The sequence below is a fragment of the Haemaphysalis longicornis genome, unplaced genomic scaffold (assembly GCF_048455015.1).
Source record: "Haemaphysalis longicornis isolate Haplotype H1 unplaced genomic scaffold, Haemaphysalis longicornis Haplotype H1 scaffold_6, whole genome shotgun sequence".
NCBI lineage: Eukaryota > Metazoa > Arthropoda > Arachnida > Ixodida > Ixodidae > Haemaphysalis > Haemaphysalis longicornis.
Genome location: NW_027526407.1, coordinates 49,753,867 through 49,775,848, shown reverse-complemented (window position 1 = coordinate 49,775,848; position 21,982 = coordinate 49,753,867). Strand labels below are relative to the sequence as shown.

The 21,982-nt window shown below is 48.0% G+C and overlaps 1 protein-coding gene across 4 annotated transcripts in view; it reads left to right on the top strand.

Annotated features, from left to right (window-relative positions):
• Nucleotides 1-21,982, top strand: part of Prosap (SH3 and multiple ankyrin repeat domains prosap) — a 192,231-nt gene that overhangs the window by 130,899 nt on the left and 39,350 nt on the right. The gene's annotated exons all lie outside the window — the stretch shown is intronic.

The following is a 21,982-nucleotide window of genomic DNA, read 5'->3' as shown; positions in this document are numbered from 1 at the left end:
GCACGTCTTGATATTTTTGTGCAGCGTATTGCAATGGCTTTCTATTCCTCTCTGTCTAGGCACGGGCGTTATTTATCCGTTGAAAAAATCGTGGACCATCTCCACTAATGTGAAACCTGGGCTGGGGCGAAGCATGCAGTGCATAAGTGCACTCTTGGCGCCTTGGCGTTTTTGCCAAAGGAGATGAAACCGTTGGGGGGTAGAGGTATACAGTAAAAGTCTTTTGTCTTGAAATCAACTTGCTGGTTGCCTTCGGTGTTCCTTTAACACGCCGCATCGGTGGCCGTTGTTACGAGAAACAAACGATCCTTTTGCAAAGGGAACTTCGTTCCTGCCAATCTCTAGTAATGTCCACACGCCTATTGCATGCGTGAGTGTGTACATGTGTGCATGCGTCGGTTTACGTACGTACCTACACACACACGTACAGTCTTTGTCATTTTCTAGGCCAAGCCGGAAATGCACAGTTCGCCAAAAATTCAATGTACAAGCTTACGCTCCGAGCGAGACTTTAACGTTTGAAATGCCGGAAAGCTAGAGAAAACACCATCCTTTCCTGCGGTCATAAAATATTTTTGTCAAATTTAAAGGTAACGCTTATTCTTAGAATTCTTTGTGGTCGATAAGGCTTAGGATTGCCATAGAAAATTTTCACAAATGGTGTATGTACGTTTTAGTATGGTTGCAAGGGAAAATTTCGGCATCTGGCCTCCCTTATCGCCGACTTCCATGAGGTCACCATCTACTTTCCATCGAGACCATTTTTGGCCGGAATAGGTTCTACCTAAAATATTCTCGTTGTATAAAAATCCATACCTGTCGTCCGCTGGTACAGCGAGCCGTTGGTCTCGAGCGCTCACCCCCGAACGCTGCGACCCGACCGTGTTTTCGATGCATGAACACGAAGCCATAGCTCGGCAGGGCGTTTTACGCGTTAGATGCGGACACGGCGAATGAATCCGTGTGAGACAGCTCGTAGGCGTTGTTTCTCTAACGGAACGAATCGATTTCCACGGTAGATCGCTGCTCGCGTAGACGGCCTGTCATTCGCTTCTCACCCGCGTTGTTATACGGTTCGGCTTCATAGCAAACTCGCGTGGGTATTATCGACGGCGCGTGTTTAATCTCTGACGTGGGCTTAAGGAGGCTGCCGCCTTGTGGCTGCTATGTGCGAGAACGCAGGTGATGAGGCCATTTTGCTCTGAGTGGCTTTATGATTTGAACTTCCTCGCACCAGCCGCATTCCTTGAGGATTAAGTGAACGATGGATGCTGCATTACAAAAAACTAATCGTTGGCGACAATCGTGGTCGCTACCCTGTAAGCCGTTTTGTTGTATGTATGTATGTAAGTATGTACAAATGTCACGAATGACACTCGGTACTTCTAACGATCAAGGCTATAAAGAAGATTTAATGTGGCTACACTGAAAGCTGCACCCCGGAGCCCGCGAGGACAAGCCCTTGCCCGAGCGTTCTCGTCTTCTTTTCTCCCTCGCTGATGGTGACAGTCGCGGCATTTCTTCCCTGACTTGCTGGTGATGATAGTGGCGGCAGTATGTATGCATGCATGCATGCATGCATGCATGCATGTATGTATGTATGTATGTATGTATGTATGTATGTATGTATGTATGTATGTATGTGTGTGTGTGTGTGTGTGTGTGTATGTATGTATGTATGTATGTATGTATGTATGTATGTATGTATGTATGTATGTATGTATGTATGTATGTATGTATGCATGTATGCATGTATGTATATATGTATATATGTATATATGTATATATGTATGCATGTATGCATGTATGCATGCATGCATGTATGTATGTATGTATGTATGTATGTATGAATGCATGTATGTATGCATGAATGCATGTATGTATGCATGAATGTATGAATGCATGTATGTATGTATGTATGTATGTATGTATGTATGTATGTATTCACGTATGTATGTATGCATGTATGTATGTATGCATGTATGTATGCATGTATGTATGTATGTATGTATGTATGCATGTATGTATGTATTCACGTATGTATGTATGCATGTATGTATGTATGTATGTATGTATGTATGTATGTATGTATGTATGTATGTTTGTATGTATGTATGTATGTATGTATGTATGTATGTATGTATGTATGTATGTATGTATGCATGTATGCATGTATGTATGTATGCATGTATGTATGCATGTATGTATGTATTCACGTATGTATGTATGCATGTATGTATTCACGTATGTATGTATGCATGTATGTATGTATGTATGTATGTATGTATGTATGTATGTATGTATGTATGTATGTATGTATGTATGTATGCATGTATACGTGAGGGACAGAGGGAGCGTTTTATTTGGGCAAGAGGCCATATGTCAAGTGGGAGAAGGGGGTGTAGGGGGCAGGAGTTGTTTCTGGGCTATCGAACTCGACGTAGTCACGTGCGTTTAGGCGCCATTCTGCTGCTGCAGACACCGGCGATGCCAGCTTTTTCACTGAACGGCTCCCTTAAGTGCTCTTGAAGTAGAAGTTTTTCGAGCATTCGCGGGGTCCTATTGCATGGCCAACTTACCCGTGGCTTTATCGAAGCCTGTACTCCGAAGGCACGGGTTGAACGAGTGCTACTCGTAGGCGTACACGCTTGCTCTACGCCTAAGTCCGTGCAGGAGCTGCAAGGACTACGAGGAAACGAATGCGAAAATGTCATGATGTGGCTTTCGGCGAGCAGAAAAAATATTGCCCGCATCAGTGTGGGTCTGGCGGTGTCTGTACGGAAGGATTTATGGAGGAGAAAGCAGGTTTGTCTGAATCGTTTTTTCTTGACTTTCTTCTTGCGAGAAGAAGGAGTGTTCTTCGCGCGATATATTCGTGCGCTGCTTCTTCGCGGATACCAACGTCGTTTTGCGCGTTGTTTGCGTCACGACATGTCCGATTTCTGTCTGGTCGATCGTGTCTCTTGTAGGCTTTGTGTGTGGCAATTTGACGCTCCTAAGAGGACACGCAGAAATACGGTTACACCGCCATTTTTATCATTCATGGAACTGATTAGGCAAGCTGGGGAATAATCGCGACGCAAGTGGTGTAATCGCGATGCGCGGCTTAAGTAAGAAAGTAATGAAACAGTTTGAATAGATAACTACAGCGTTTAAAACGCAATGAATAGGGGCTTCAGAGGACGTTTCGACATAGCAACCTATTAGACTTGCAGCCGCAGTGCTTTGTTAACGATGGCCGCGGCGGCCGCTTTTTTGATGGAGGCGAAAAGCAAAAACGCCCGCGTGTTCGATATTTCGACGCACGTTAAAGATCACCAGGTGTTCAGAATTAATCCGGAGCCCTCCACTACGGCGCGCCTCATCGCCTGCGTTGCGTCGGCGCGTTAAACCCTACAATCAATCAATCAATCAATCAATCAATCAATCAATCAATCAATCAATCAATCAATCAATCAATCAATCAATCAATCAATCAATCAATCAATCAATCAATCAATTTTTGTTAACAATATCCGTCTCCTTCTGCTGAATGCACCCGCCTACCCCTCGGTAACAGCACTGCTACTTTTGCGATTCATCCATTGGTAAAAAATGAGTAATGCAACGATCTTTCCTACCCCAGTCTTCTCTCTGAACTGCCACGTGCGCCTTCTCCCGTTTAGTGCGTGTGTGTTTGAATAAGAACAGTCACGTTCAGAGTCTTTATGCCATCGGGTATGCTATCGCAATAATAATAATAATAATAAAAAAACCATCGTACGTGTCATGTGTACGTGAGAGATCTTTTCTTATATTTTCATGTCACCTTCATCCCCATCTGGCGTAGCAGGTCTCGCCGCTATCCTGGCTGACCTCATCTGCCCATTAAAGGGGCCATGCAGACAAAACACAAATTTGGTTCATTTGAAAGATCACCTCGTTTGAATCATACTGCCACCACTTTTAACGTAAGCTTCGTTCAAACAAGCTATATAATTAGAAAAAAACAATGAAATGGTCATGCAACTCACTAGCTAATTTTCCGCAATAGCTCCTACGATGTCTTATGCCCATCAGTGCGATTGGCTGAAGCCGGCAAACGCAAACGAACTATAGGCAGGGCTGATTGGCTTGCCGAATGAGCTATTTGGGCTTAAATTTAGGGCACATTATTTTTATAGCAGTAGGAATGGTGGGGTGAACAATTAAAGCTACGAACGAACACGCAAACATAGAATCAGTTATTGTGGCACTTTGCCGGCTGACACTGCCTCACAGCCGTCGGAGATGTTAGACTTGCCTGGCACAACACTGACCAACTGACATAAGCGGCACGGTCACACACATGACCATGCTTGTCGAGTCATAGTTTACGTCTTAGGAAACGATCAGTATGAACCCTTATAAAAATGCGAACACTGGCACTTCAGCTGTATTGCAGCGCCATCTATGAAAGAGGGCGATAAAAACAGATAACCACGCAAGTGCCTGGGAGATTGTGGCAGCCCTGGTCAGCAGGCTCTCTTTAGTTTTAACGCCCTTCTCTGGATACGTCATTGTCGATGTCACGAAAACGCAAGATTTAGCGGGAGAATTAAAATTTTGGCTTACAATGCTTAGTTTCTCAGTGAATAAAGCATCGTTTGCTGCCGGAGAAGCGCTGAGGGCACTATAAAACAAAAAAATCTTTCGAACAAAACAAGCTTGTATTTTGTCTGCATGGTCCCTTTAGAGCTCTCTCTGTCTGTTAGCATATCTTCAATGTCTTCCCATGGCTGCGTGATGCCTTGATCCAAGTTTTGTTTCAAAATGCTTGTTTTCTTCCAAATTAAATAGCAATTAAATGTGCACATCGATTGTACTCCTTTTTTTCTTTCTGCCGGCCGAACAAAGCTGTAAATAAATAATATCCCTCCTGTTTATCGACATTTTACGCACCGGGAGAAAATGTCAAGTGGAAGAAGTCCAGAGGCTGACGTAGCCTTTGGAGGAAGAAGGCCTTTGTCACTATGTTTCGAGTTACACCGGCTCCGCGTGCAGTCACGGTTCGGTGCGCGACGCGACAGTGTCTAATGTCGGTCGACATATCCTCTTGCACCGGCTTTCCGTCTTATATACCGTTCCCAACTCTCGTTATAGAAAGCTCTGCTTGGTGATTCTTTTTTCCTATAATTTGTCCTTGAAGGGTCAAGACATAAGAATAAAAACGATAATGTGGCTTGCAATTTTTTTTTTCTCTGGTGCATTCGTGCGTGGCGGCGGTATAACTCAGTATGTTAAAGGAATGTAGGGTACTGCCGTATTCTCGCGCCTGTAACCCGCACCAAAAATGCGAAGATTTCAGCGGCGAAGTCGGGGCGCGGGTAATACGCGGGATTTTTCCTTTAGTGCAGCTTCACGGCAATGCGCGTTGTGCCGTGAAGCTCCCACGCAGCAACACTGACTAAGCCTTCCATGGCAGCGATTGCGCAAAACATACAAGGACAAGGAAGAAAAACTAGGACGAGCGCACTCTAACAACTGAATTTGTTAGTGAATTGTGACTTTCGCCTTGCATTCTTTGTTTGTTTGTTTGTTTGTTTATTTAGGCAGAGTACAAGTACACCGTGCAAAAAAACAGAATATTTTCCAATCTTCTGCCAAGGCGAACGGGGCAAAAGGCGTTGAGCCCATTTGATCGAGCCCGATTGATCGAGCCCGATTGGGCCGCCTGACGAGGCCCCGTCCCTGCTGTAGCGCAATGACAGCAGCACTAGCAACGCACATTCAACCGCCAGTCAATGAAATTATGAGCACGCAACAAACCAAATGACAACATAGGCAAACTATATCAACGCAATTGTTGCTTATATAAAAACAATGACAAATCACAAAAAACGTATAATGATAACAGATATATGCTACGCAAAAAGACCTTGACTCTAGTGGCACTTGTTCACAATTTCCACACAAAACAACAACAAAAAAGATGTACAGAACTGCAGAACCGAAATAACTATCACATCAGTTTAATCAGGAGTTTTTTTGCTTATGGCATTGCATAAACAATGAAATTAGGATACTAAATTTTGTTGTACATGAACTGATGTAAACAATTTAACAAAGCAGTCGTGTGAGGTATATAAAATACAACACTGCGAATAGGTTGTCACACATTTCAACTCTAAATTAACTTTCAGATGCCATTTTTTCAAAGAGTATTTTTTTAACAAGTATTTTGAAAGTTATCACTCGTATGATTATCACTCGTATCACTAGGCGTCCATGCTTCCATTATTCCTAGTGTATTCTACTTGCTAAATATACGTTTTTTCTGTCTACACAGTATGTGACGTGTTGCTTGAGCAACAGCGTTGGTGCAGCCTCTCCTGTATCCAAAGTGCGGGCAATACCCGAGGATTTCTTTTCTTTTCCGGTGGGCGGAAAGTGGGTGTGCGGATTATATTCGGGGACGAGTTATACGGGAGAGCATACGGTATATATTTATATAAATAGGATACAGTGGGCTTCAGTTGATTTTCTCTTGCATTGTGGCGATTTTGCAAACTTGTAACGGGCAGTCAACTGCGATTCGATGGTATCATTATCACAACCATCAGGTTGTTGGTGGCCGCTATACATGACGATGCCTGCTCATAATGGTGTAACTTTTCCAATTCTTTTCCTGTGGACAACGATGTTCTAGCTTACCAGATTTTGTAGCGTGAGCTACACTGGCCGAGGTTGAGCAGTTTGGCGTGGCTCCTGGAGAGCCGTGCTGCGCATGCGCGAGGAGCAGTGACGTCTCACGGCGCACAGCTGGTGCGCCGGAGCCGCCACCACCGCGCCTGGATTGGATTTAATTGGGTTGGATTAAATTGCATTGTATTGTATTGGATTGAAAATCGTTTTAACGGCAGTAAGCATGATAATCAGCTAATCCTAGACAACCAGGAAACCTAAGAATAACCGCTGAACCTTAGCTCACGCTACGTATATCCTGGCATAGCCGAGCTAAGCCACTGCTAATTTTTTCTTAGCTCATACCTACAAAGAATTGCTTCGGCCGGTCCCTAAGTAGCCATTATGTTTTTCGGGTAGTTGGCCCTCCGCATCACATCCAGCACACCTCTACTTGCTTTGTTAATATTATCGATGTCTTCAGTGTTCGGTATAGTTCCGTAATCGCCGACGCCCACTGCCTATATATGCACGTACCTGTCATGGTTCATTTCACAGCTATTAGGGCTAAACTATGTCTCTGTTCTACAAAGGATACATTCCTTGACAGCCGCCAAAGACACGTCTACGTCTAGTGCAGGTCCCCTCGGCAGGTCAAGAATGGACTATGTATCGGAAGAGAGAGAGAGAGATACTCTGTGGTATACACGCTGGCGCCTTCATTCGTATGCAAATCGAGCTCTGATCAGATACATTTATGCTTGCGCGGCAACATACGCGATACGTTTTGCGCTAGCGCGATTGTCGAAATACAGGTGCTGCATCTGCATGCGATGACCTTACAAGAAAGGCGTGTTCTCTTGAACCTTGTAAGTCTTTCGTGCGTAATGTGCAGAACTCGGTCTCCTGGGAATAGCGACGCATACTTGGGATATACCCAGTGTTCTACTTCTGGCGCTGAGTGTCCCATGAACTGCTTTCTGCGAGAGTGCTATACGCCGAAGCCGTCGTGCGTTGCTGGAAAAGTGCACGCGACCTTCGGGAATGTCCATTTACATTCTTGCTCGCTTAAATTCGAGGCCACTGCCGCAAGGGCGGGGTATACGCGGGAACATGTTATGTATACGGATAGCTCATTTCAATTTGCCACCGTGTAAGTACGTGTAAGTCGAAGCCTTTAAGCAGTGCTTCTAAACAAAAAAAATGAAATCCCGGAACAGTCTTCCGCCGGTGCTTCTAAGAACGACACAAATGACCATGAAGATTTCGACATCGGCGCGGTTTATTGTATTCCTGAATTGTGGAACGTTCGGGGCTCACCAATTTACAGTTGCAGGATAAAACAGTTATGGTTTCCACGAATAATTATGTTCTCTGAAGTTTTAGCTTTGGGACAAAATACTCGCAGCTTAGTGTCTGACATTAGGCCGGAACAAATTAGGTCAAGCGGGGAAACTATTCCACAATCATTTACATTAGCCCATAGGTTTATTCCACACGGGCGTCCATGCTTCCATTCACAGGCGTTGTTGTATTCCGCCCTAGTTGTATTCCGGCACGAGGTCTAGGACGTACCGAAACCGCCACCTTGTTCTGGTTTATTAGGAGCGGAGCAACCTATAATTACTACACCACCGAGGTTGCCAGGAGCTTCCTGCTTTTTCCTGCGCCTAAGCTGTCCGAGACCCTAAACTTTCTAGCTCTAGGATGCCGTGTGTCGTTTGATAACTCTGCGTGTTACAAGCGTATTTCCGGATTATTGCTTCCCAGCGACTTTTCTGTCCGGATAAGGCTCAAGCTACAGTGCATGAGGCTAGAGCCAAGGCGTCAAACGAGACAATTAGGGCGTGAAATCCCTGTCACTGCCATCATCACTATCTGCCATCACCACTAGCATGATAGTATCTATCTATATATCTATCTGCCTGTCTGTCTGTAATATGCATATATAATCTACCTATCTAATCTACCTAATCGATGTTACTTTTTCCCAAAAAGTTCTTCCCAATTACCGTCAGGTTAGTTTTGCGTCATCCTCGTCTATTCTTTTACCGTCTATATTATCACTTCGGCCCTTCACCTTGTTTTAATGCAGATTGCTTAACCATCAGAGCCTCGTGCACTGGAAGTATCCTTTCAATCGACTCCTTGGAGTCTCCTGAGGAGGCTAGTAAGATCACGACCTATTGCCTTTTTTTCCGGCTGTTGTGGGATGACCTAAAGAAGGCTGTCAGCTGTCCGGCTGCGCCTCTCGTACCGTTACTCGGTACGGCACTCTTCTTCGTGCATGGTCCCTTCGTGGCCCGTCTCATGTCCTGCTCAACGCCTGTGTTCTTCCTCTTAACATGCGATAGAAAGTCCTCTTCCTCCCGCACTAGTTCCGCCGTGCCGGCTGCAGGCGCTAAGCGAGGCCCATTGGCGCCAAGCACTGCCGGCAGCCTCGATCCATTACCGTTCGCAAAACTGAAAGCTCTGTGAATTCGGCGAGAGGATACGGCGGGCCCGGTTGTATAAAGAGGCTGCGTGCGTGCCCGTCCGGCTACCACACCGGGGCCGGAGCGATCATCGTGCTCGACTCATGACAGCGCAAGGCCGTCTCTCTGCGCTGCCCGCCGGCCAAACATCCTCATTAAGCGCGCAATGAGCCGCCGCCGGTGGTGGTGGTGGGAGAGTCCGCAACGCGTGCTCTCCCTGTCGTCCGCACCCGCTTTTCCCGCCGCCGCGCGTTGTAGTGCTGCCGCTACCGGCAGCAGCGAGATAGATGGGGCACGCTATTCGCGAACGCTTGATTGCGGCTGTCCGAAGGCGCTTTTTGTCTCCTTCCCCCCTACTGCGCGAGCATCTGGCGTAGACGGGAATGCGCGAACACCGCTCACGTTTCGCGAGACCTCTAGTGTGGATGCGTTAAATCTACGTCTTTTAGAGGCGAAGCACCTTAGGACCTCGCTCTGTCCGGGGCTTGGCGTCCGTGTACATAGTGTTGCGCATGCGCGAGGAGCATTGGATTGTATTGGATTGGAATTGAATTGAAATGGATTGGGTTGAAATGGATTGGATTGGATTGGATTAAATTGAGTTGTATCGGATTGGATTGCATTGGAATGATATATATTGTACACACGCATTGACACTCATTTACATGAGCGAGTCAGCAATGCCACGGGTGATTTACGGTAAGAACGATCCCCAGTGCTTCACCCACTCGACATGATTCACTTCGTGGAGATGCGTGAGTTTTTTGCTTGAGATTTATTACGAGAAACGTCATCAGTTGAGAAGAGGGTGAGCTGGCCTAGAAAGGCCTCAACGAAGGCGTGTTCCAGAAGGTCCAGATGCCTTGTGGGCTAGGTGGTGTTTGAGCGCTCCAGTGTTTAGTTTATCGGTGTCTGCGGCCTTCAACGGTTCACACGCACACGCATTTGCCGTGGGCATACGGTGTTGCTGTGCCAGCTTGTCAGTCCGTACGGTTGAGTGTGCGCGACCTGGAACCCGCAGATTGTCTTGGTAAAGCTAACATCGCTGGGCAAAGCACGTATACTTCAGAGGAAGACTGCCCGTGCTCGTTTTACGCTTTGCGTACCCTTGTCTACTTTTGTTGTTCCGTTACCACTGGCTTTCATTCCCTTCAGCGACGAGACGGCGTTACCGTATGAATTGGCATGCATCTTTGCATAAAGAGGGCACGGTAACGCGTTGTCGTCCTTTTCGTTGCACTGTTTAGTTCTCCAACAGTTCAAGCAGTTGGACTGCCTAGCAGTACGAAAAGTTCCACTGCCGAAACCGTTGAAGAATTTAATGATGTAACCAGAGGAAAACATGCTATCTTCCCCCTGTGTACGCTTTACGCAGAACTGGACAATTAAATAAGAACCACACAAGTATGTATACAATGTCCTGCCTCTGTGCCTTGGCGTTCATGCGTGCTATCACCTCAACAAAACGTTCTGTGCTCGAGAACAAGGTCTCTGTAATAGAGCTTTCTTTAGTTGCTCGCGGGCGGAGTCAAAACGGTGCGAGTTTCGCTGCGGTTACCCGGTGATTTATCACGCATTGTTGCAATGCGAACGCACGTAAGACCAGACGCCAAATAGGTCGTGAGGTCATCGCGTGACCCACGCCCCGTAGTAACTACGCTCGCCTGATGCACCCATCTTCACACCGCTGTGGGGACCCTGAAGATGAGTGTCATTAACATCCCCCGTGCTGGCTAACACATTCGCGCGGGATAACACAAATTGTGTCCTTGTTATTTCGTCTGGCCGTGTGGCATGGCGCGTTTCACGCGGCACGACCCAATGGCGTCGTAGCTTTGAATGAGAGACTGCTGCCGACACCCCCATCAGATGTGGGTAGTTACGGTCCGTGCTAATGACACTTTTCGTAGATGCACATTAGATACCCGTTATAATCATCCCCGCTTCTTTACAAGCAGGAAAGATTCTCTTTCCTTGCGCTGCAATTAATTGGGACCGTAAAAATATCGAACAGAGTGACAATGCGAATTTTGTTGTAATGAGGGTTAAATCGTTGCAATGTTACAATGGTTAAATAGTTACGTGGCTACCCAGACGACACTAGGTAGGCCTTAAGGGGGGTTGCGGAGGTGATATAGGTCAGAAAGGGAGCGTTAAACGAAAAAAAAACAAAAAACAAAAAAAACAGACAGAAACACTATACTTGGAAAGAACGGAGCGAACTATCTCACAGCCGTTTTGGCTCCTTTTGAAGCAGGCGCACTTCTGCAGTCTTCTTGCACAAATGATCTTTCTTGAAGTGCGGAAACCATGCGGCAAATAGCTTAGCTCCTTTTACCCTTCCACCCCCACGAATAAGCAAGACCGGATCTTGAGAACAGCACACACTGTTTCTCCGATTTATTTTCGCACTGCTCGCGACTTTCCGAACTAAACCTTAAAGAAAGGGGAGCGGAAACGCTGTGACGGGACGGGGTGACGGGATGACGGTGACTGGACGACGTTTGGTAACTTCACCTTTTCATCTCTTCTTTACACCGATGGATTTATTGGTAATAACGATTCTACTCAGGCCAGCAGTGTAATACGAAGGCCGCATAGCAGGGGTTTACCCTGAATTTCGATTTTGGTGGGGTGTCGAAGCCCTCCTAGGGGGGGTGTTGGGGGTATGTTGGGAGGGTGTGTGTAAATCCTTGGGCAGGGTAGTCGTGGCTGTGGAATCTTTTTGACGTTGGTGTCAAAATCCTTCCCGGGGGTGTTGCAGGGGTGTTGGGGGGGGGGTGAATTAATCCCTGCCGCACAGGACGCGCTATGTCTCACCACACCGCGGAAGCTTCACGCTCAAGACACCTTACCACGCTCCATGCACTGACGCCGTCATCGGCAACAAGCAACAAGCCGCCGCTATCAGCAGCCGCCGTACGGCCTAGCGTGCATGCGTGTACACCTTCGAGGGGGCGCGCCCGTGGAGATAGTAGCGCTCCTGTTACCTCACAGCGCGTCGTAACCGTTTAGCCATATAAACGAGACTTCGGCCACCGCCGGTTTTTTTTTTCCTTTCTGGCCCTTCCGTTCGTTTTATTTTGCACGACGTGTCGTTCAAGGTCTCGCCTTTGTTTCGTCGTCACCCATTTTCTGCTCGTTCCCCGATCTCGTTGCGGAGTGTCGTGGTCGTCGCATCTTTCCGGCGCCGCGTCGTCGCACAATGGGAGCGACGGATATGTAGTTGCAAACCCGAGCCGCCCTCGTAGGGTTTTGATTACGATATCGGAAGTGTCCATGTACAGGTACGCCGCCGCGGTTTGCATGTGTGTACGCGTTTGTATAGCGCGCGCTATTCGCTCTTCATCGTGGTGTAGACGTGCGCGGTACGCGCGTCCTTGCAACGCGTGGGATAGTTTGTCCGTTTGGCTCGCCGCTCTCGCGGTCTCCCTCTGCGACTACGTAGCTTACGAAACCGCGTGCTTCCATTTTTTTGTTGGACGCGTACGTTTCTTTTTATCTTCTTTCTCTTCATATGTTGAGCAACGGAGTCGGTGGTCACGCGACGCGAGATACAGGTGTCCACGTTGCCGCATTTGTTACCGTTTGGTGTGCCATCCGCCCGCGATGAATGTCCACGCGTATGCACGCAAGAACCCTTTCGCTGATTGGACGGTGCGTGCGAGTGCAGGAAATCACTGATACAAGCTTTCTAGGTACTGAAAGGGAGCTTATGTAAGATGCGGGTGACCGATTACCGTGCGGTATCACCGTGTGATGAAAGTCTGCAGGCATGACGGGCACCGCCTATATAGATAGTCAAATTGTCCCCATTTTGCGTGATGGATTTTCCAACCGTCTGTACGGGCCATAGCTCGAGGAAGGCACAGTACATCACTTTCGGACTTTTCTGAATGACTTGAGCGCTGTTGCCGGCAGCTTAGTTTCATGGCTGCAGCAGAATGGCGAGTTGAGCTAGTTGGTGAAATTGCATTTTGAAACCTTTAAAACGCGCAACACTGAAAAAACGCGACACGTACAAAGGGAACACAGGACCAGCGCTTACTCACAACTAAAGTTTAATCAGAAGAGACGAAGAACATACACCCTCCCTGACACCATACTACGCATGCGTCTCCTGTAATCAGATGGGAACAACCCAAAAACCGCAAACACCAATAAAAAACCCACAAAAACAAAACCAAACACCTACATCATCAACTGCCACAGGGTGTACGACTCAGTGACTATAGATACGCAATCTCTTTCTCGTGTAAAGCAACAGATGCCCGACTGACACAATCATCCCCTCTCTGGTTTATTTCGAACGCCCTCGTCAACTGCCGCACATGCTTGAGCACACTCTATCTATCACAGAAAAGCGGCCTACATCCAACCACCACTATGCCGGCATTTGCTGCGATGTTCCGCAAGATGTGACGATATAGCCCCTTTCAGGGAGAGTTCATGCTCTCTGAGGAGTACGTTTACGCATCTGCCCGTTTGTCCGACGTACTCCTTACCGCAAGACAGTGGAAGCAGAGTGGAATCACTTCGTCTTTTCTGATTATACTTTAGTTGTGAGTAAGTGCTCGTCCTGTGTTCCCTTTGTTCGTGTGGCGTTTTTTCAGTGTTGCGCTTTTTAAAGTTTTCATAATGTAGTTTCATGGCGTCGCAGTGGTTGCGCAAGTGAGCTTCTCAGCAGTAAATCAAGCCCCTTAGAGATGGGGCTAAGCAGCGGACGAAAGAACGCGGCGTGGAACGAGGCTTCCTCTGACGAATTTCGCTTGTACGGGTCGGGGAAGACGTCTGGGGCGCTGTAGACAAGTCTTGACGCCAGCCGTGTACAGCTTGGCAATGTTATGTGCGGTAGTATTTGTATGGCGTCGGCTTCCGTCCTGTCCGAGCGTGCAAGAGATCCTCGCGTCTTTGCTTTCTGCTTCAACCCGTGCAGAGGATGTACGCCTATTGGGCTGTGTCGACGACTCCTATCACATTCATAAGTGCTTCGAGACAGTTGATAAACGCTGGTAGTACTGACGTGCGGATAAAGCGTGGTGAAGAATGGCGAAGGTCGTCTTTTCAGCGCTGAAAGCGGGAGCAATACTTGGCTTTTGTTGTCACTCAGGCGTCTAAGGTAGCCTTCGGCGATAACAGGACGATATCTCAGTGGCTCATAAGGCTGTCGCCTTTCTCTCCTGTGATAAATCCGAGTTGTCACGGCTTGTTCAGTAGCCAAAGCCAAATCTGGAGCCGACCCCCTAATCACGAAGGATTAAAAAAAAGACAGCAGAAAATAAAGACATAGACCAAGTCAAGCAGCTAAGTCTACGAACAACAAACCATAGTATCTCCCGGGAAACAAAACGGGCGGTCGGGGTTTGTCGATAGAGACGCATCGCAGCCCCAGAAAACGGGGATGCTTTATCTTTCCCGTCCTTGCTCCAGAAACAATGCCGGGGCGCGCCACCCGAAACGACATTCCCGGAGCGCCAACCAAACCAAAACAACGTCGAAGAAGGGCAGCAAAAAAAGAGAACGAAGTGCCAAGGGAATGCAGCAACCATATGAACACGGGTGCTCCCATTACAATCGATATGGGCGGGTACGTGTACACACAGACACACGTCTGCGACGAACATCATAACCCAGATTTCACCGCTCCGGACGCCGCGAGATGGCGCCACCAATCACAGTCTGACCTCGTTGAAGCTCCAAGCCGTGTGTCTGTCTCTGTTCTCCCTGTCGCCGCGTTTCTTCTGTTTCCCATCGCTTCGTGGGGGCTTCAGCAGGAGGGCTTCCGGAATACGCGAGCGTGCGGCCCGTGAATGAGAAATGGCGTTACTACAGCGCATCGTCGATTTGTGTTCCGGTAGTTTCGAAAGGCCGGCCGTTAGGCCCGGTGGTTCGCTCTGCTTTGCGACCGGGTTTACTGCCGACTGACGGGAGCTTGCTGCTGCTGCTGCTGCTGCTAGCAGCCGACTCTCGTGAAGTGGCGGCACTCGCCCGGGGATCTTTTCCGGCTCGTATACAATGGCTCAAATGACTTGTGCCTTTCCGTGTTCTCACCACCATCACACGTGCAGCGTGCGTTGTGTAGTACACGTCGACCGAACACGCTTTTGGTCGACCGGGCGCATCTTCTGCCCGTTTGAAAACGCTGTCAGGACGTGGCCGTTGTGTACTTTCGTGTTAACGTGAGTCTTCGGAACGAAAATAGGCGGGAAAAACACATTAAACCAGCGTTTCGATAAGCTGAGCGGACCGCTAAATATGCGGGTGCGGACAAGCAGCTTCGGCCATCCGAGCCGCATTTCCGTTTTTGGACGTCAGAGTAAAATACTGCGATATTCGCATTCCTGCAGTAGTACCTGTTTGAGAGGTGAAGTTGAGGCAGTGGGAGCCAGCCCGAAGTTTGGTGCTCGTGCGAGAACGCGTTCCTGCTACTCAGGAACAAGTTAAGAACAGCAATAGCTCATGTACGGTATCACTACGCCTAGCGACAGACCCGGATGTCAGAGGGCGCGCGCGTTTTGAAAGGAGATCGCTATGAATGCGTGATATCGTCTGCCTTTTCTCACGTAGTTTGTTGTCGCTGCAATGATTTATAAGCATATTAAGTCCGAAAAATCACGGAAACGGCTCGTGTTGTCGCTGCAATGATTTATAAGCATATTAAGTCCGAGAAATCACGGAAATGGCTCGTGCCATGCTCAAAATACTCCCAGTAACGCACTACTTGTGCCGCGCGGAGTTACATCCGGCTGCGGTGATGAGGCACAGCGGCAACTTCCGTTGCCGTTCTCAAGTTGTGCCCGGGAATGGTGGTAACAGGAATGAGGGACACCACCCATCGGAGAACGACTCCCACCAACACAGTGTTTGCTCAATACAGTTTGTTCCGCCTACCGTGCGCAGCACGACGCCTGCCCTGTGTGTATGATGTTTGTGCGCGGCGGACTTGGCCATGTGGCAAATCCTCATCTACACCCCCCTTTAATTCTGCTTCAAGCATTGTACGATAATCTTCCTTTTTATTTTAAAGCTAATCCCTTCCCGCCCTCGTGAGGAGCTGCATCCTTATCTAGCTCTCATGCTTCTGATATCACCATCGCCATCATCATCGCCATTATCATCGTCATCTGCAACAGCCATTTTATGTACACTGCAGTAAGAAGGCATCTTGCGAATACTACCACCTGATCGTATCCTATACTTTCTGAATCGATTCTTTGCCATCAAACTTCCTTATATCATTCCGCCATCGAATTATCGGTGTTCCCTTTACATTTCTTTGCGTGTGTGTGTGTGCGTGTGTGTGTGTGCGTGTGTGTGTGTGTGTGTTTGTGTGTGTGTGCGTGTGTGTGTGTGTGTGTGTGTGTGTGTGTGTGTGTGTGTGTGTGTGTGTGTGTGTGTGTAGGAACCGACCACAAAATTCAGAGGGTTACGTTCTAATGTTAACATCTCTTCGCATGCTTTTTGAGAGCCACTGTATTATCAGAACGTGTCGCTGTATAAATGAGCCATACTTGTTGCTCGAAATAAGTCCACCGACAGTGCGTAGGCAAGCCAAATGCTTACGCAGTATCGTACCTCAAAATGGCAACATCAATCCTTGTTCTAAAGGCTGCTCGTATATCGCTGCTGCGTCCAGAAGTAGAACCTAAAAACGCCGGCCCCGTTTCATAGTGCCGTGTAGGAAAAAAAAATGACGTGAAAATAGCGTTAAGGCACCGTGTCTGGTGTTCTCTTCCCGGAACAGTTCCTTTGTTTTTCACAGCCTGCGGCCTCACGTGCTTCTGTATAGCCGCCTTTCACACGTCGCCATATGTGGGCGGGAAAAACAAAACGTCTTTTTCTCACGCTTTACTTTGGAACTGGCTTTCGCGGATGGATTTCCTAGAAGCCTTCATAAGCGACGCAGAGGGGGTGCTGCCGAAAGCCCGACGTAGGTGGCCACATTCAGGGCGAAACCTGGAGGGGTAGTTTTTGTACGGCGGCCACGGAAGGGAGAAGAGACGGAAAAGGCTCAGAGAGACAAAAGGTATACAGAGCGGAAGACGGAAGACAGCGGCTGAGTGCTGAAACCCCACGGAGGCGTTTGTTTTTGGATCGGAAGCGGGGTCGGGCGCGCGTGAACTGACGAAAAGAAACGCTGGAAGCAAATGAAACGGAAACGTGGCGGCAGTCTCCCCGGGCACGTTCTGTTTTTCCGTGTCGCGTTCCCCGTTCTCCTTTCGGGCCCGAATCGATTTCCAGGAGGGCTGGGAACCTTGGTCGTTGCCCTTGGCGACCGCAGCGCCACTGCGGAGCCGCTGCGGACGTTTTGGAAACTAGGAGTAGGCGTCGCCCCGAACGTGTGGGGTTGAACAGTCCGTTACGTCTTCAAGCAGGACGTATCTTCACTCCTGGTAACAAATTTAAAGAGGAACTCTCTGAATTATGTAGGTGGCTTCGACTCTTCAACTACAGGTCAAACTTAATTTTGACGTGCTTAAAAATCTGGGCTGTGGAGGCGAGGCGCGCTGTTGTGGAGGGCTGTGGGTTAATTTGCACCGAATACTCGAGACGCGAGCGAGCCTCCAAACTATGGTGAAAGGTGGCCGACTTCCAAAGTTTTGCACGAATTAAAGCACCCTTAATATTCAAAATCAAGTGTAGCGTAGAGCACAAGCTACGTCAATATTGAACTCTACCGTGTGACCAGTGCTGTTGAAAAAACTGCACTCTGAAAAGAATACTGCGAACACTGAGATTTCATAAATTCTCTAATTAATAAATTCCGCGGAACTTGTTTAGAATTTGCAGAGTAGAGGTCAGCGCAATGAACGGGGCGAAGCGAAGACGAGACAAACACAATCATTGCGCTGCCCTCTACTCTGAAAGTTTTCAAGCGGCTCAAGCTTCGACTCGTCTGAGGTTCCTTGTTTAGAATGCCGTCACTCATGCCAGTTAGTTGACTTATTTTCCCGGCTTCCGAAGTTTTGCACGAACTAACGCATCCTTATATTCAAAACCAAGCGTAGTATAGCGTACGGGCTCTACCGTTTGCCCAGTGCTAGAGAAAAACGACACTGAAAAAATAGTGCAGACACTTAGATTTTTTTTACTTCTCTAATGGACAAATTCCTCGGAATTCGTTTAGAAAGCCCTCACTCAGTTTACTTATTTTGCTTACGCATGAGTGCGTAGACTTTTACAGCATAGCCTGGTTTATCATCATCATCATCATCATCATCATCACCACCACCACCACCACCACCACCACCACCACTACCACCGCCGCCGCCATGACCATCATCACAATCATCATGATGGTCATAATCATCATAACCACAATAATAATCATCATCATTATTATAATCATATCTACCCCCACTGCAGGGCAAAAACCTTGCCTATTGATCTCCAATTATGTCGGTCCTGTGCTAACAGCGACTAATTTAGCCCCACAAACTTCTGGATTTCATCTTCCCATCTAACTTTCTGTCGCCCCCTGCCTGGTTACAGTCTTTATTCTGGTCGCCTCATTGCCCAACCCGCACCCTTTTTCTTAAGTTGCTTCAGCTCTCCCTGGCGCGTACCATTCCTTTGGGCTGAACGAAAATGAGGGAAACGGTTTCCCCCTGTTTCATTCTCTTGCGCACGACAAGGCTAGCATTTTCTGTGCCACTCACCAAAAACTGGAAAGGCCTTTCCTGCTACAGTATTTTCATTTCGCACCGAACACTTTGTCTATGAGAGCGCAACATCATGACAGCCTGTGACATCCTGTTTTGTGATTGATTGTAGGGTTTAACGCGCCGACGCAACGCAGGCGATGAGGCGCGCCGTAGTGGAGGGCTCCGGATTAATTTTGACCACCTGGGGATCTTTAACGTGCGCCGAAATCTCGTACACACGGGCGTTTTTGCTTTTCGCCTCCATCAGAAAAGCGGCCGCCGCGGCCGGGAATCGAACCCGCGACCTCGTGCTCAGCGACATCCTGTTTTGTATCACTAGCTTGATGTAACATCCCCTTTATGAGTCTAACCTGATAGGTCTACGAAGAATACTGTTATCCTGATCAAAAATAACGAAAGCTTATCAACTTTCGAATAGACTATAGAATAGAGCTTTCACAGAATAAACAGCATATGAGACGGGGTGGGCTGCACCATCGCTGAACAACAAAGCTGGCAGATTATGTACCGTTATGTGCAGAATTTATACTTGTGTGCAGCGTTTTCCAAAGTGGCGTGGGTTGCATTACTTTTCTAGACCGCTACTACTACATCTACCTTACTTGCAGTTGTTTAGTAAAATCACTAGAACAAGCTTGGAATGGCGGAGAACAGCTGAAATGAATGCGGTTAGCTTTATTTTCCCCCGTAGCTTTAACTCCTATCGTATAACTACTCAAATGTCAACGAATCGTGGTTTCAACGTGGGCTCTACAGAAGCCCTTCCTCGGACGTTGATGCCTCCGACAGCAGTGCCGGACAATGCGCCATGAAAACCGAACTCGCGGAAGGAGGGCAGAACTACACAAAAGACACGAAACGGATGAGGCCCGCACAGAAACTATCTGCTTTCCGAGCTCGATGGAAAGAGCCGTCAGCCTTGTCTATACGTCGGACGGAACAGATATCTCTTTGCTACTGATTCGCCCAGAACCGCTACTCCTTTGCGGCGGTTCTGTTGGCTGCGGCTTGTCCAGACGTCGTCCATCTGTGGGCAGTGCTCTCGGCCATGTCTCCTATATATCTTCTCCGCTCTCGCGTTCCACAATTCAATTTCTCTTTGTTCTGGTCCGAGGGCAATCTTTCGCGCTACGAACGACGTTGTCATGTTTCCCTGGCTTCGCTCGGAACCGCCCGTATCGCGTTCGACGTCTTGCTTTTGCGTTAAGGGCACACGGCCGGTTTTGAGGAGCGAGTGGTGCTCCCTTTGTAACTGGATCCTGCTTTTAAACTGACGTCTGCGGCCGACTCGAAAGGGGGGGAACTTCAAGCGAAGACAACCTCATCTGAGCGCGTTCCAGCTGTTGTTAGCAGCGCCGTAAATATATTGAATGTCCGCTGATAGGGCGGCTGACCCAAATAGGATTTGGGCTTTCGTAGTGAGGTGTTCTGTTTATTTATTACCACGGATGCCCGCTGGTGTAGACGCGCACCAAGTTATAAGGGTTCGCATTTCGGCGGAAAAGGCACTTTTTTTTGTAGCGTTACCTACACTGGCCGAGGTTGAGCAGTTTCGCGTGGCTCCTGGAGAGCTGCACGTCCAACACCTGAACGAAGAAGTGGAGCACAGTGTATTTATTGAGCAGAGAAAACGCCCTCATAGAATGCAGCCAACATGACTACAGAGAAAAACTTTGCAAGTCTAGGGCGAATATTTCTTCGTTCGGGAAGTTTTCTGAGAAAGCTGTAGAGCTTTCATTTGTAGCTTCCTGTGGCACCATTCCTATGGGGACATCCATTATTTCATTGCAGAAACTTGTTACACATTTGGGACGTTCCTGAGTGTTATACCCGCATTGTTATTGCTTTGTGCCACATAGCATAAGTAACCTTGCAAGGTCCACAAGTTACGCTCTGAGGCCGCAGGGCAGTGTTAAGACGGTAGGTTTTGTTTAATATAAATTGTAGTCCCATGGCTATAAATAACTAATCAAGAGCAGGCTTTCGGGTGTAAATAGGATCTCATTGGGAAAAAAATGTAATTCCTTATACTCCGGCCTTTGATCAGGACTCTCTGATGAATAGAATACACACAGTCGAATATAGATTCTCCGTTGTGGCCGATATTTTAACCGCTTTTGGTTTGAGTGCCGGCGGGAACGGCAGATCAGGGGATGACGAACTTTATGAGACGCTAGATTCATAGAACAGGGAGATAGGGAAAACTTGTCTGAGGAAGAAGTGTGCCCTGAACTCAACCGTTACGTGCCACTTCAATATTTGAGAACAAAAAGACAGTACGGCGATCGCAGTCTATAAGCAAAGAAATTAACGTTTCGTAGAGCTTGGGTCACAATAAGCTCCGGTGGGGGTGCTGAAACGTTAATATTTTGCGTACTCACTGTGTGGTCGGCGTCTTAACGTTTTAGTCTTGACTATGCGTCCCTACCAGACGGGTTTTTGCCCCACCTTTGATTTTACTTTACTATTTAAGGCAATTTTACCGCCTGCCCGGACAGTCATGCGAGAAGTGCAGGGTTAAAATTGCCCTTAACGTGTTCGCGAGAAAACCTGTTACGCTAACGTTTATCTGGCCGGAGCCTCCACCACGTTCTGCGTGTCCCCATGTGTCACCTTCTATTTCAAAACATTTATTTTAAGTGAAAAAGATTCGCGCTGTAATGTGGGAGAAGCCCTTAGTCTGGGGCCCCTGCGGCGTCTGCGGTCCTGGGTGCCCTGTCCACCAACTGTCGCTGGTCCTCAGGGTCCGAACTGCACAGCGCGGCCTCCCATTGCTCGAGGGTGGGGGTGCGAATAATGGGCACTGCTGGTGTGTTTTGGCAAGCCCGCGTGGTGTCGTACAGTGTTGGTTGTTCGCTGCAGTGTGAACGTGTTGGTGGATATACAGGGGTGCGTATGATATGCATGAAGCTTAGGTGGGGGTATGTGTTAGTATTTAGTTCCGCCAGGCTACAGCATCCTCTCGAGTTAGCTTCTGGTGGGGTGGTGGGTAGGCACATCTGGCAAAGCTGTGGTGTTGCAGGAGGGCACGATACTGCTGCTGGATAGTCTCTGCGTCGCGGAGAGACTGGTGCGGTGGCCAGAGGGTGCTTCTCGGGCTGTAGCGTGTGCTCGCTCGTTTCCGTCGATTCCTGAGTGACCTGGCGTCCATAGTAGTACCGTAGGGCTTAAGTTATCCTGGTACTTTTCTAATAGTGTGTG